The sequence below is a fragment of the Triticum urartu genome, chromosome 3 (assembly GCF_003073215.2).
Source record: "Triticum urartu cultivar G1812 chromosome 3, Tu2.1, whole genome shotgun sequence".
Taxonomy (NCBI): domain Eukaryota; kingdom Viridiplantae; phylum Streptophyta; class Magnoliopsida; order Poales; family Poaceae; genus Triticum; species Triticum urartu.
This window is the reverse complement of record NC_053024.1, coordinates 56313828-56325502: the sequence shown is the minus strand read 5'-3', so window position 1 is coordinate 56325502 and position 11675 is coordinate 56313828.

Sequence of the window (11675 nt, the reverse complement as noted above, 5' to 3'; positions counted from 1 at the left end):
TAACTACACCCAATACTCAAGTACGACCATATTGTGTCCTAGTTGTTGCTTTTTGTAAGAGAAGATGGAGACTCAAATTCAAAAATAAAAATTGCATAAAGTAAAAGAAATACCCTTCGCAGAGGGAAGTAGAGATTTGTAGAGGTGCTAGAGCTCAAAGTGAAAAACATAGAGATAAAAACATTTTGGGAGGTGTATCCTTCCCACCAACGAAAACGACTTAGAGTTCCCAACACTTTCCATGCTAGATATGTCATAGGTGGTTCCCAAACAAAAAATAAAGTTTATTCCTTTTTTAACCATACTTTCACTTTCCATGGCTAGCCGTATCCACGGTTTCCCTCCATACCAACACTTTCCAAGGAATTTATTATTTGACAACATAAAGTAAGTTCATTTTTCATTTCGGGACTGGGCATCCCTAATACCTTTGCCTTACTCTCGTGCAATGACAAGTGAACAAACACTCATCATGAGAATAACACATCTAGCATGGAAAATATTAGCCACCCTCACCGCTCCGCGAGCGAAACGAACACACAAAAGAGAAGTTTATTTTGAAAATTAGAGATGGCACATACAAATTTGCTTAGAATGGAAAAAGAATACCACATATAGGTAGATATAGTGGTCACATGTGGCAAAACTGGTTTAAAGGTTTTTGGATGCACAAGTAGAGATCATACTTAGTGCAAAATGAAGGCTAGCAAAAGATTGAGAAGCGACCAACCAAGAAACAAATAATCTCATAAGCAAACATTAAGCATAATTAACACCGAATAATGCACCACAAATAGGATACAATTTCATTGCATAATTATTGACTTTCATGCTTGCATAGGGAATCACAAACCTTAACGCCAATATTCTTACTAAAGCATAATTACTCATCAACATAACTCACATACCACATCATCATATCTCAAAACTATTACTAGGAATCAAGTTTATTTTGTCCAGTGATCTTCATGAAAGTTTTTATTATATCCTAATTGGATATCTATCACTTCGGGACTAATTTTCATGTGTTGTTTTTGAAAACTCAAACAAATATAAGTGAAGATCATGAGCATAATTTTTCTGTCTGTCAAGTTAATTTACGTGAAGCAAGAGAGAATTTCTTGAAATTTTTAGTAACTCTCAAATAAATCTAAGTGAAGCAAGAGAGCATTCTTCAAAAACACTAAAGCACACCGTGCTCAAAATTATGCTCATAGGTCGACGCCCGTCGGTTTACAAATTCCCGAGGCCGGATCATAAACGTGTCCGGCTCGGTCTCTATTCCTTCTATCTTACAATACAAGCTATATATCAATGTCAGTTTATGTCTACAGGCCTTAACCCGCCTTTGGGCCTTGGGCCTTCATGAAGCGCCACCATCTTTGTCTTCATGGGCTTCAAATAAAGTAATCATCATGGGGATAATCTGGCCTCTCCTGGCCGGTTTATGTCCAGTAGTAATATCCCCAACATTAGGCCCCATATTGATTTGAACTTGTTCATGTCAATCTTCCACACTTAGAAAAATTCCTCGCTTTGCACCTTCGCAGAAATCTTGTAAACCGCCGTGACGTCATCCTCCAGATTTGTAGTAAACTGCCGTGACATCACCTGTTCATTAAAGCCGAAGATACCCTTTATTAATGAGCATCCAACAATCGAGGCAACAACCTTGTTATATATCCATTTTTTGGGCTCCTCGATTCCCGTGCGTGTCGCTTATCTCTTTGCCTTATAAATAGGGCTGAAGATCCCTTTCCTTTTCCTCCCGTTGCCTCTTCATCTCTTCTTCCACCTCGCGACGCCTCTGCACCCGAGCGCCGCCGCCATCGTCGAGCTTCGCCTCTGCCTCACCGCCGGCCGCTGCATCAACCTGATCGCACCAGAAAAACGCGGCGCACCTCCATTGCTTCAACAACTTCGGTAAGTCTTTTCCTCTTTCCTTTGTAGATACACTTAGGGTTCACACGGGTTCATACCATTCTTCTCTTGTTCTTCGTCAGTCCATACATAGCAGACCTCAACCTTGATGCATTCTGTGCGGTAGCTATAATAGTCTTTATCTTGGCTATCAAACCAAGCCTTATACGCATAAAAAACGATCTAGACTTTTGTGAACTGCTCCAGGACCAACTTTTTTAGGTCTAAATCTTTTTTCTTTTCCTGCCTTGTGGTAGATCCAAAATGCCAATGTGATCTTGTGAAACCTGTTTTTCCTCACTTAGTTATTTTTTGCCTTAGATTTGTACCTTCCATATCTGCGTAGGTGGTTTATCCTTGTAGAAAATAATCTGTCGTATGCAATTAGTCCCCTTGTAAACTGCTCATCGCTTTACCATTTATAACTGCATCAGCCTCCGGTTTAACAATTTTACATGCTTGAATTCCTTTTTCTTAACCTATTGCGCTTTATGCCTTGTCAATCATGAATCGTAAACCGGCAGTAATCTTTTCCAGCTCTTCACTTGCAATGGCCAAACAATTCTATGCATGTAACTGGGTCCCTTCCTGGGTTACTGAGGAGCAACTGGATGGATGCGTCAAAATTGGCACTTTACCGAAGTGGAGTGAAATCCAGTGGCGAGTCCCCGGTCTAGAAAACCCCCTACCCCCAGAGATGGCGAAGTAGTAGTGTTTGTTGATCACATGAGTCGTGGCTTTAAACCACCTGGGTCCAAGTTCTTCCGTGATGTGCTTGCCAATTTCCAGATCCATCCTCAAGACATTGGACCGAACTATGTGTCCAATGTTTGCGACTTTCAAGTATTTTGTGAAGCATACCTGCAAGAGGAGCCAACTATTGAGCTATTCTGGGACTTTTTCTATTTGAACCGCCGTACTGAGTTTGTAGACGGGCCCAATACCGAACTGGGCGGCGTTTCAATTCAGTAGAGAAAAGATGTCAGTTTCCCTCATGCCAAACTCCATAGTCATCCTAAAGACTGGAACTAGACTTGGTTTTATTTTAAAGATACCTCCCCTGATGATGAGAATCCTCTGTCGGGTTACCGTCCTCACCGGCTTACGAACACACATCCATTTCGGCAACGGTTGACTACCAAAGAGCGGGCAGCATATGCTCCACAGATCTCTAAGCTCAGGGCCTTTATGGCCAATGGTCTAACAGGAGTTGATTTTATTCGCTGCTAGATTTGATGGAGTATATTGCCTTTAAGCCGTCGCTCCGGTTTAATGTGCGAGTATACCGGTGACCCAAAAGACTCTCGACGTCATATTGATATTCAGCTGACAGAAGCTGAAGTTACTGAAGTTTTGAAGAAGATACTGAATGAATCAGAGGTTGTCTGTAGCAGGACCGGGTTAAGTCCCTACTACACTTTGAATAAACCGCCAGCTGTAAGCATTGCCTCATCCCTGCTTGTACTTAATATCTTTAATTGTGTAATCTTTTATAACTTTTGTCAATTCTCTTAACAGGGCGATGACCCATTTTCGAAGAAGCCCCAAGAAAAACCAGTGAAGACCCCTCAACCTAAGACGAAGGTGGTCAAGAGGCCTGCCAAGAAGAAGGCGATTGAATCCACTGGGCTGAACCTCGACGAAGACCTTGATAATCTGGACTCAGAGGTAGAACTTGACTCTCTTGGTTCGCTTTTCATACACCTCATTGACAATGATTATTATCAGGATGATGCTGAAGGCAGCCAGGCTGACGACGTAGAGGTAATTACTCTTTCCTCCGGTTCAGGTACTCTGTCAACACAGAAAATCCGTCAAACAATCTGGAAAATAAAATTTTCTCACCCTCTTGCTCACTTGGACCCAAAATTTCTTTTGAAGAAGTAGCAGCACGAAGCTCGCCGCACAACCCGGCACAGCGGCCAAGTAGTCACTTCGGCCGGTTTACCGAACACTCTGGTTCGGAAACGTCGACCTAAGGTCTCACCCACTTCTAATACCTCTTATCCCAAGGCAGGTTATTTCCGACAACCTCTTAATCCGTCCGATTCAAATTATCAGGGAATGCCTCATTCATCATCTGGCGAGTCGACGGCCACACAACTCCCTCCTATTAAGACAGTTGCTGGGTAAGTATTTTAACTCAATCTCTTGACACTTTATACTTGCATGTTATATTAACCCTTGCATCTTTTTCCTTTCAGAGCCAAGGCTAGACCTAGCAAGAAGGCCTGGACGAATAAACCATCTGACGACCATGTGGTTGTTGAACCGGAGTAAACTACAGAACCGGAAGGTCCAAATGCTAATGCCATGTTTGATGAACCGCCCCCTCAAGATCATGATTTTGATGAACAAGTAGAAGTTGAAACAACAGACGATGCTGATAAACCGACGAGCCCGGTCCGTACTGATGATGGACCGTCTAGTCCGGTTAAGGTTGCTGATATCCCGTCAACTCCAGTGAAGACTACCTGTGACAAGGAAGATGATGTTATTATCACCGGTGTTAGCCACACTTCCCCTGACAACCCTATCGCATTATCAAAACATAGCGCCAAGGAGGAACGTTCCTCTATGGAAAAAGGCAAATGGAGCACCGATTTATCAAGCTATGCTCACCTCAACGCCCAGGAACTCCATTTTGGTTTTTTAAACCGTCTGTACACAAACCGTGACTACGAAGCCGGTTTAGTGAACCTGATGAAGGAGCATTATGAGGTAATTACATAACCTTTTCTCTCTTAAGTCCAATTGTAAGTTCCAACTCTAGTAGCCCCCAAGGGCCGATTTATGATGGCAATCAAAAACCGGGACTTTGTAATATCTCAACTCTGCATACTTGTCCTCCAAGGGTCGGTTGATCCTTTAAAAATGAACCAGTACTTTAGCATTCTAATCCTATAACTTTCGCCTGTGTAGTCCCCAAGGGCCGGTTTATCTTTCCAAGGTGAACTGGGACTTTAACCACTGTTACTTTGAGCATATTTACATTAGCCCCCAAGTGCCAAGAATAATGCTTGCATTACACTTGGGACTTGAAATTTTTTTATAACGAAGCGAATAGGCATTAGCCCCCAAGTGCAAAGTGCATAACTTGTTATGTGCTTGGTACTTCAAATATATACGGCCCACTGATGATATGTCTTTCCTTTATAGGCTGAGCTGAGCAAAAAGGACGCCCAAACCGCTGATCTTCAAGAGAACATTAAATCTCAGCAAGCGGAGGCTTCTAAAGCCAAGGAGGAACTGACCAATGTCTTAGCAGCCATGGAGAATCTGAAGGAGACCTTTAAGAAGGAATGGGAGGATTCGGACATAGAGAAAGCCGCTTTAGCAAAGAGAGCTGAAGACGCAGAAGCAACCCTTAAACCGGTGGTCGAAGAACTGGCCGGTTTAAAGTGGCAAATAAATGCTATGACCTCTGCTGTATTTGGTAAGCATCCTCATCTGATGTTTTTCAGTTCATTTTATCTCATCAGTTACCGGTTTACTGATGCTTGCAATGTCACAGGGACTCGCATTACCCATCTGGGCTCTGACATGCGTATGAAGTTGAAGGTTGCCTATACTTTAATAGAGCAGTTATATTCCGGAGCCCAACGGGCTATTTGCACTGCTGCTCACAATAGGCCTCCTCCAACGTTAATAAAAGAAACCATTGAGAAACTATCAATGTTGCCTGCCCGGTTGGATGAACTTAAAAGATTAGCTGCAAGGTCAGGTGCGCTGACTGCGCTAATCCGGGCCAAGGCATGGATTCCAGATCTTGAACCGTCCGATATTGGCAAAGGCTATCCTGGCATGAAGGAAGACAGTTCAGAGTTTAACAATGATGATCTCCGAAGGCTGACAAGGGAAATGCGACCTTTAGCGAGCAAATTGGCGGAAGAAATGGACCTGTCTCATTATCAGCCAATTTACGATGCTGATTAGAAAAGATATCCTGCGCCAACACATGATGTAGAAGATCTTGTTCCGCCAATTCGTAAGCACACTTATGCCCCTGACATTGATCCTTCCAACCTTATAAGTGAAGAAGCCGTGTTCCAAGTGTTAACTGGAATTGATTGGGCAACCATTGATTTCCAGCCGCTGGGTAGGGAGGAGGAAGATGCACCGACGCAAGATGATCCCCAATCTTCAAGCCGTCCTGGTGATGAATGGTAAACCGGAGGCCGTTTTAGCCTGTGGCAGCCTACCACTCTTGCTGAAACAATTATTCTGTGTGGGCATGAAAACACCTTGTAATAGGCTAGTTCAAACACTTGTCTGCTATACCGTCGAGCATACTTATTTTGTTTGATACTGATAACTCGCCATGCTTTTGGGATCTATTATATGCATAATCTGCAGTGGCTGTATTTTAACTTGTTCCTGCATACAAGAGATTGAAAGTGTCCTGGCGGTTTACCGCTGGACGGGTCATGATGCCCAAATATATAGCCTAGGTGTAGAGCTAAGGCTGTATTTAAAAACAAGCCAGATATAAAGTAGATGATACCTGTTACCTTGTTGGCTGACTAACTGTTTTTATAATAAGGGTGATAACACCAATCTAGAGTATTGATGACTCCATCCATGTTTGCTGGTTGATGATAAAACCGTACCTGGTTATGATAAACACCGTCTTTATCCATATAATACTGGTGACTTGTAGTCAAAAGTAGACCGGATCAATAAGCGCCGGATTATAGCTGATCATGTACTGACAACTTAGCGTTGTAAGCCACGCCGGGTTTTAATAAATGCTGGTTTATTAGAAAATATTTATGAATCTTATCAAAAGAGAAAAAACTTTGCAAAAAAACACAAGAAGAATATGCAAGGCTTTTCATGGGCTGCCAGACCCTAAATCGAGGCTTTTCATGGGATGCCAGGCCACAGAGTTAAACCATTTTTCAAAGCCTTTTAAGATGGACCTCAATCTTTAACCAATCATCGTTTTAACTTTGACAAGTTCAGGGTCTATGAGATTGACTTGTCAAACGTTTGACGGTTCATACCAGGTTTACCTGGATGGAGTGGCTTACTTAAAGAGGAAGGATAACCCGGGGTTTTAGGTGAATGCACCTGGCTTCCAAGCCTGGCTTGATAGCCTATTGCAAGGGTGCAAACTCTTTGTTCTTTGAGAAGCAAAGAGCCCCCAAGCAACATTTGAGTTGTGCTCGGTGGGTGCCTATGTTTGAGTTGTGCCGGTGCAACACTCTCTTTGGCCCCACATAATTTCCTTTTGGCCTTAAGCCTATCAAGAGGTGTAGCTATGGTGCGAATACAACCAAGCCCCCTAGTGATTTCCCTTTGGCCTTAAGGCGATCAAGAGGGGTAGCTAAGGTTCGGATACGACCAAGCCCCCTAGTGATTTCCTTTTATATGTGTGGCTTTATAAGCCGAATCAGCAGAACTCCGCTTTATGAACAGAAGCCCCCATGTAAACACACATGATGTAAAAGCAACAGAGACCCCGCTTTAGCTGAGGCTTCGGTTTATTATATTGATCATAATATATACATTGTCAGAATTATGTACATAAAAAGAGCCTATGGCTCAAGTATAGTAAGGCCGAAGATGAGCTATATTCCACGGCCGCTCGGTCTCCTTCGATTTGCGTGAGTCTTTGTGCTCTCAAACATCAATAAGGCAGTATGATCCATTGTGCAAATTTTTGCTGACCACAAAAGGCCCTTCCCAAGGTGGGGATAACTTGTGCATATCAGTCTGATCCTAGATGAGCCGGAGCACCAGATCGCCTTCTTGAAAAGTTCTGGATTTAACCCGGCGGCTATGATAACGTCGCAGATCTTGTTGATAAATCGCCGAACATGCCGCTGCAAGATCATGCTCCTCATCTAACAGGTCCAGTGAGTCCTGAGGTGCTTTCTCATTATCAGCTTCAACATAAGCTGCCACACGGGGCGATTCATGACGGATGTCACTAGGGAGAACTGCCTCTGCTCCGTAAACCATGAAGAAAGGCGTGTAACCCATAGATCTGTTCAGTGTGGTGTTGATACTCCATAACACAGAAGGTAACTCCTCCACCCAACAACCCGGCGTCCGCTTTAAAGGAACCATAAGCCGGGGTTTGATACCTCTCAAAATCTCTTGATTGGCCCTCTCTACTTGACCATTAGATTCCGGGTGAGCCACCGATGACATGTCAAGCCGAATGTGCTCACGTTGACAAAATTCTTCCATAGCACCCTTGGACAGATTAGTACCATTATCAGTTATAATGCTGTGTGGAAAACCAAACCGGAATATCACCTTTTTGATGAATTGAACTGCCGTGGCCGCATCACACTTACTGACTGGCTCGGCCTCTACCCACTTGGTAAACTTATCAACTGCCACCAGTAGGTGGGTCTTCTTGTCCTTGGACCTCTTAAAGGGTCCAACCATATCTAGCCCCCAAGTTGCAAACGGCCAAGTGATTGGAATCATTCTTAATTCTTGAGCCGGAACATGAGCGAGGCGTGCAAACTTCTGACAACCGTCACACCTCTTTACCAAATCCTCAGCATCAGCATGAGCCGTCAACCAATAGAATCCATGATGAAAGGCCTTAGCCACCAAGGATTTTGAACCGGCGTGGTGACCACAATCTCCTTCGTGGATCTCACGCAAAAATCTCACAACCTTCTTGAGGAGACACACAACGCTGAAATGCTCCTGTGACGCTGCAATGATGTAGCTCCCCATTGACAATGGTCATTGACTTGGATCGCCGGATTATCTGCCGGGCCAAGGTTTCATCGTCTGGTAACTCGCCCCGGTTCATGTATGCCAGGTATGGGACCGTCCAATCCGGAATAACATGAAGAGCCGCCACCAATTGAGCCTCCGAGTCAGGCACAGCCAAATCCTCCTCTGTAGGTATCTTGACTAACGGATTATGCAGCACATCTAGAAAGGTATTGGGTGGCACCGGCTTACGTTGAGAGCCTAAGCGACTTAAAGCATCTGCCTCTTCATTCTTTCGCCGGTCTATATGGTCAACCTGATAACCCTTGAAATGACCAGCCACTTTATCCACCTCTCGTCTATATGCCGCCATGAGTGGATCCTTGGAATCCCAAGTGCCAGATACCTGTTGAGCCACCAGGTCCAAGTCACCAAAGCACTTAACTCGGCTTAAATTCATTTCCTTAGCCATCCGAAGACCGTGGAGCTAGGCCTCATACTCAGCTGCATTGTTAGTATAAGGGAACATTAAATGGAGAACATAACAAAACTTATCACCTCATGGGGAAGTTAATATGACTCCAGCCCCCGAGCCCTCCAATTGTCTGGACCCATCAAAATGAATAGTCCAATAAGTGTTGTCTGGCTTTTCCTCCGGTGCTTGCAACTCCATCCAATCATTGATAAAGTCCACAAGTGCTTGGGATTTGATTGTTGTGTGAGGCGTATACTTTAACCCCTGAGGTCCAAGCTCAATAGCCCATTTAGCAATCCGACCAGTTGCTTCTCTGCTTTGGATGATATCTCCCAAGGGGGCTAAACTGACCACTATGATAGGATGACCCTGAAAATAATGCTTGAGTTTCCGGCTTGCCATGAAAACCCCATACACCAGCTTCTGCCAATGTGGGTATCTCTGTTTGGACTCAATAAGCACCTCACTGATATAATAAACCGGTCGTTGAACCGGATACTCTTTTCCGGCCTCCTTGCGCTCCACCACAATAGCCACACTAATAGCCCGGGCATTAGCAGCCACATATAGCAGTAAGGGCTCTTTATCGAACGGAGCCGCATGTACAGGTGGCTTGGCTATGTCTCTTCAAGTCCTCAAACGCTTTATCAACAGCATTGCTCCAGATGAAGTCATCTGTCTTCTTTAGCATCTGATACAAAGGGATAGCCTTCTCCCCAAGGGGACTGATAAACCGGCTTAAGGCTGCAATCCGGCCCGCCAAACGCTGGACATTGTTGATACACGCCGGTTTAGCCAGGGATGTGATAGTTGTGATTTTCTCCGGATTAGCTTCAATGCCCCTGTTAGACACCAGAAAACCCAAGAGCTTGCCTGCCGGTACACCAAAGACACATTTGGCCGGATTAAGCATCATCTTATAAACCCAGAGGTTATCAAAAGTTTCCTTCAAGTCACCTATCAATGTTTCCTCCTTTCTGGACTTCACCACAATATCATCCACATATGCATGAACATTGCGCCCAATCTGTTTATGCAGGCAATTCTGGATGCAGCGCTGATAAGTCGCCTGGGCACTCTTGAGCCCAAAAGGCATAGATACATAGCAGAAGGCTCCAAAGGGAGTTATGAAAGCTGTCTTCTCCTGGTCCTTAACTACCATTTTGATCTGATGATAACCAGAATAAGCATCCTGAAAACTCAAACGGTCACAACCTACCGTAGCATCAATAATTTGATCGATACGAGGGAGAGCAAAGGGGTCAGCTGGACAGGCCTTGTTTAAGTCTGTGTAATCCACACACATACGCCAAGTGCTGTTTTTCTTAAGTACTAGCACCGGATTAGCTAGCCACTCAGGGTGAAAGACCTCCACAATAAACCCTGCTGCCAAGAGCCGGGCTACCTCCTCACCAATAGCTTTACGCCTCTCTTCGTTGAAGCGGCGGAGAAACTGCATGGCCGGTTTAAACTTAGGATCTATATTAAGAGTGTGCTCAGCGAGTTCCCTCGGTACACCTGGCATGTCAAAAGGCTTCCATGCAAAGATGTCCCGGTTCTCACAAATGAACTCGATGGGCGCGCTTTCCTATTTCGGATCCAAGTTAGCACTGATGCTGAACTGCCTAGACGAATCGCGAGGAACAAAGTCAACCAGTTTAGTCTCCTCAGCCGGTTTAAATTTCAGCGCCGGATCATGCTCTGTAGTTGGCATTTTGAGAGAAGTCATATCTGCCGGATCAACATTGTCTTTATAAAACTTCAGCTCCTCTGTTGCACAAACCGACTCAGCATAAGCCGCATCACCCTGTTCACATTCCAAAGGAATCTTCTGGCTCCCATGCACTGTGATGGTCCCCTGATGACCCGGCATCTTGAGCTGTAGATAAACATAACAAGGCCTTGCCATGAACTTAGCATAAGCCGGCCGTCCGAATAGGGCATGATATGGACTCTTGATTTTCACCACTTCAAAAGTCAACACCTCTGATCTTGAAGCATGATCATCTCCAAAAGCAACCTCCAGAGCTATCTTGCCAACTGGGTATGCCGATTTACCAGGCACCACACCATGAAACACGGTGTTCGACGGTTTAAGATTCTTATCTGTTAACCCCATGTGACGGAAGGTTTCATAGTAAAGGATATTGATACTGCTTCCTCCATCCATAAGCACCTTGGTAAACTTATACCCCCAACCTGAGGTGCCACCACCAAGGCTAGATGACCCGGATTGTCAACCCGGGGTGGATGATTCTCTCGACTCCACAGGATGGGCTGTTCAGACCAGCGCAGATAACGAGGTACCACCGGTTCAACAGAGTACACGACCCTTTTATGAAGCTTCTGATTGCGCTTACATAATCTAGTGGTGAAGACATGGTACTGCCCACTATTCAACTGCTTCGAATTGCTCTGGTAACCCGATTGCTGCTGTTGATTCCCCTGATGGTTGTAACCTCCCTGGTTGCCTTGACTGCCTTGCTTGCCATGTCCGATTTGGTTGCCTTGGAATCCTGAACCGGAGCTGCTACCTCCATAACCCGGCCCATGGAAACCGCCTCCTAAACCGCCGGGCGGTCCATTGTCGTATTGA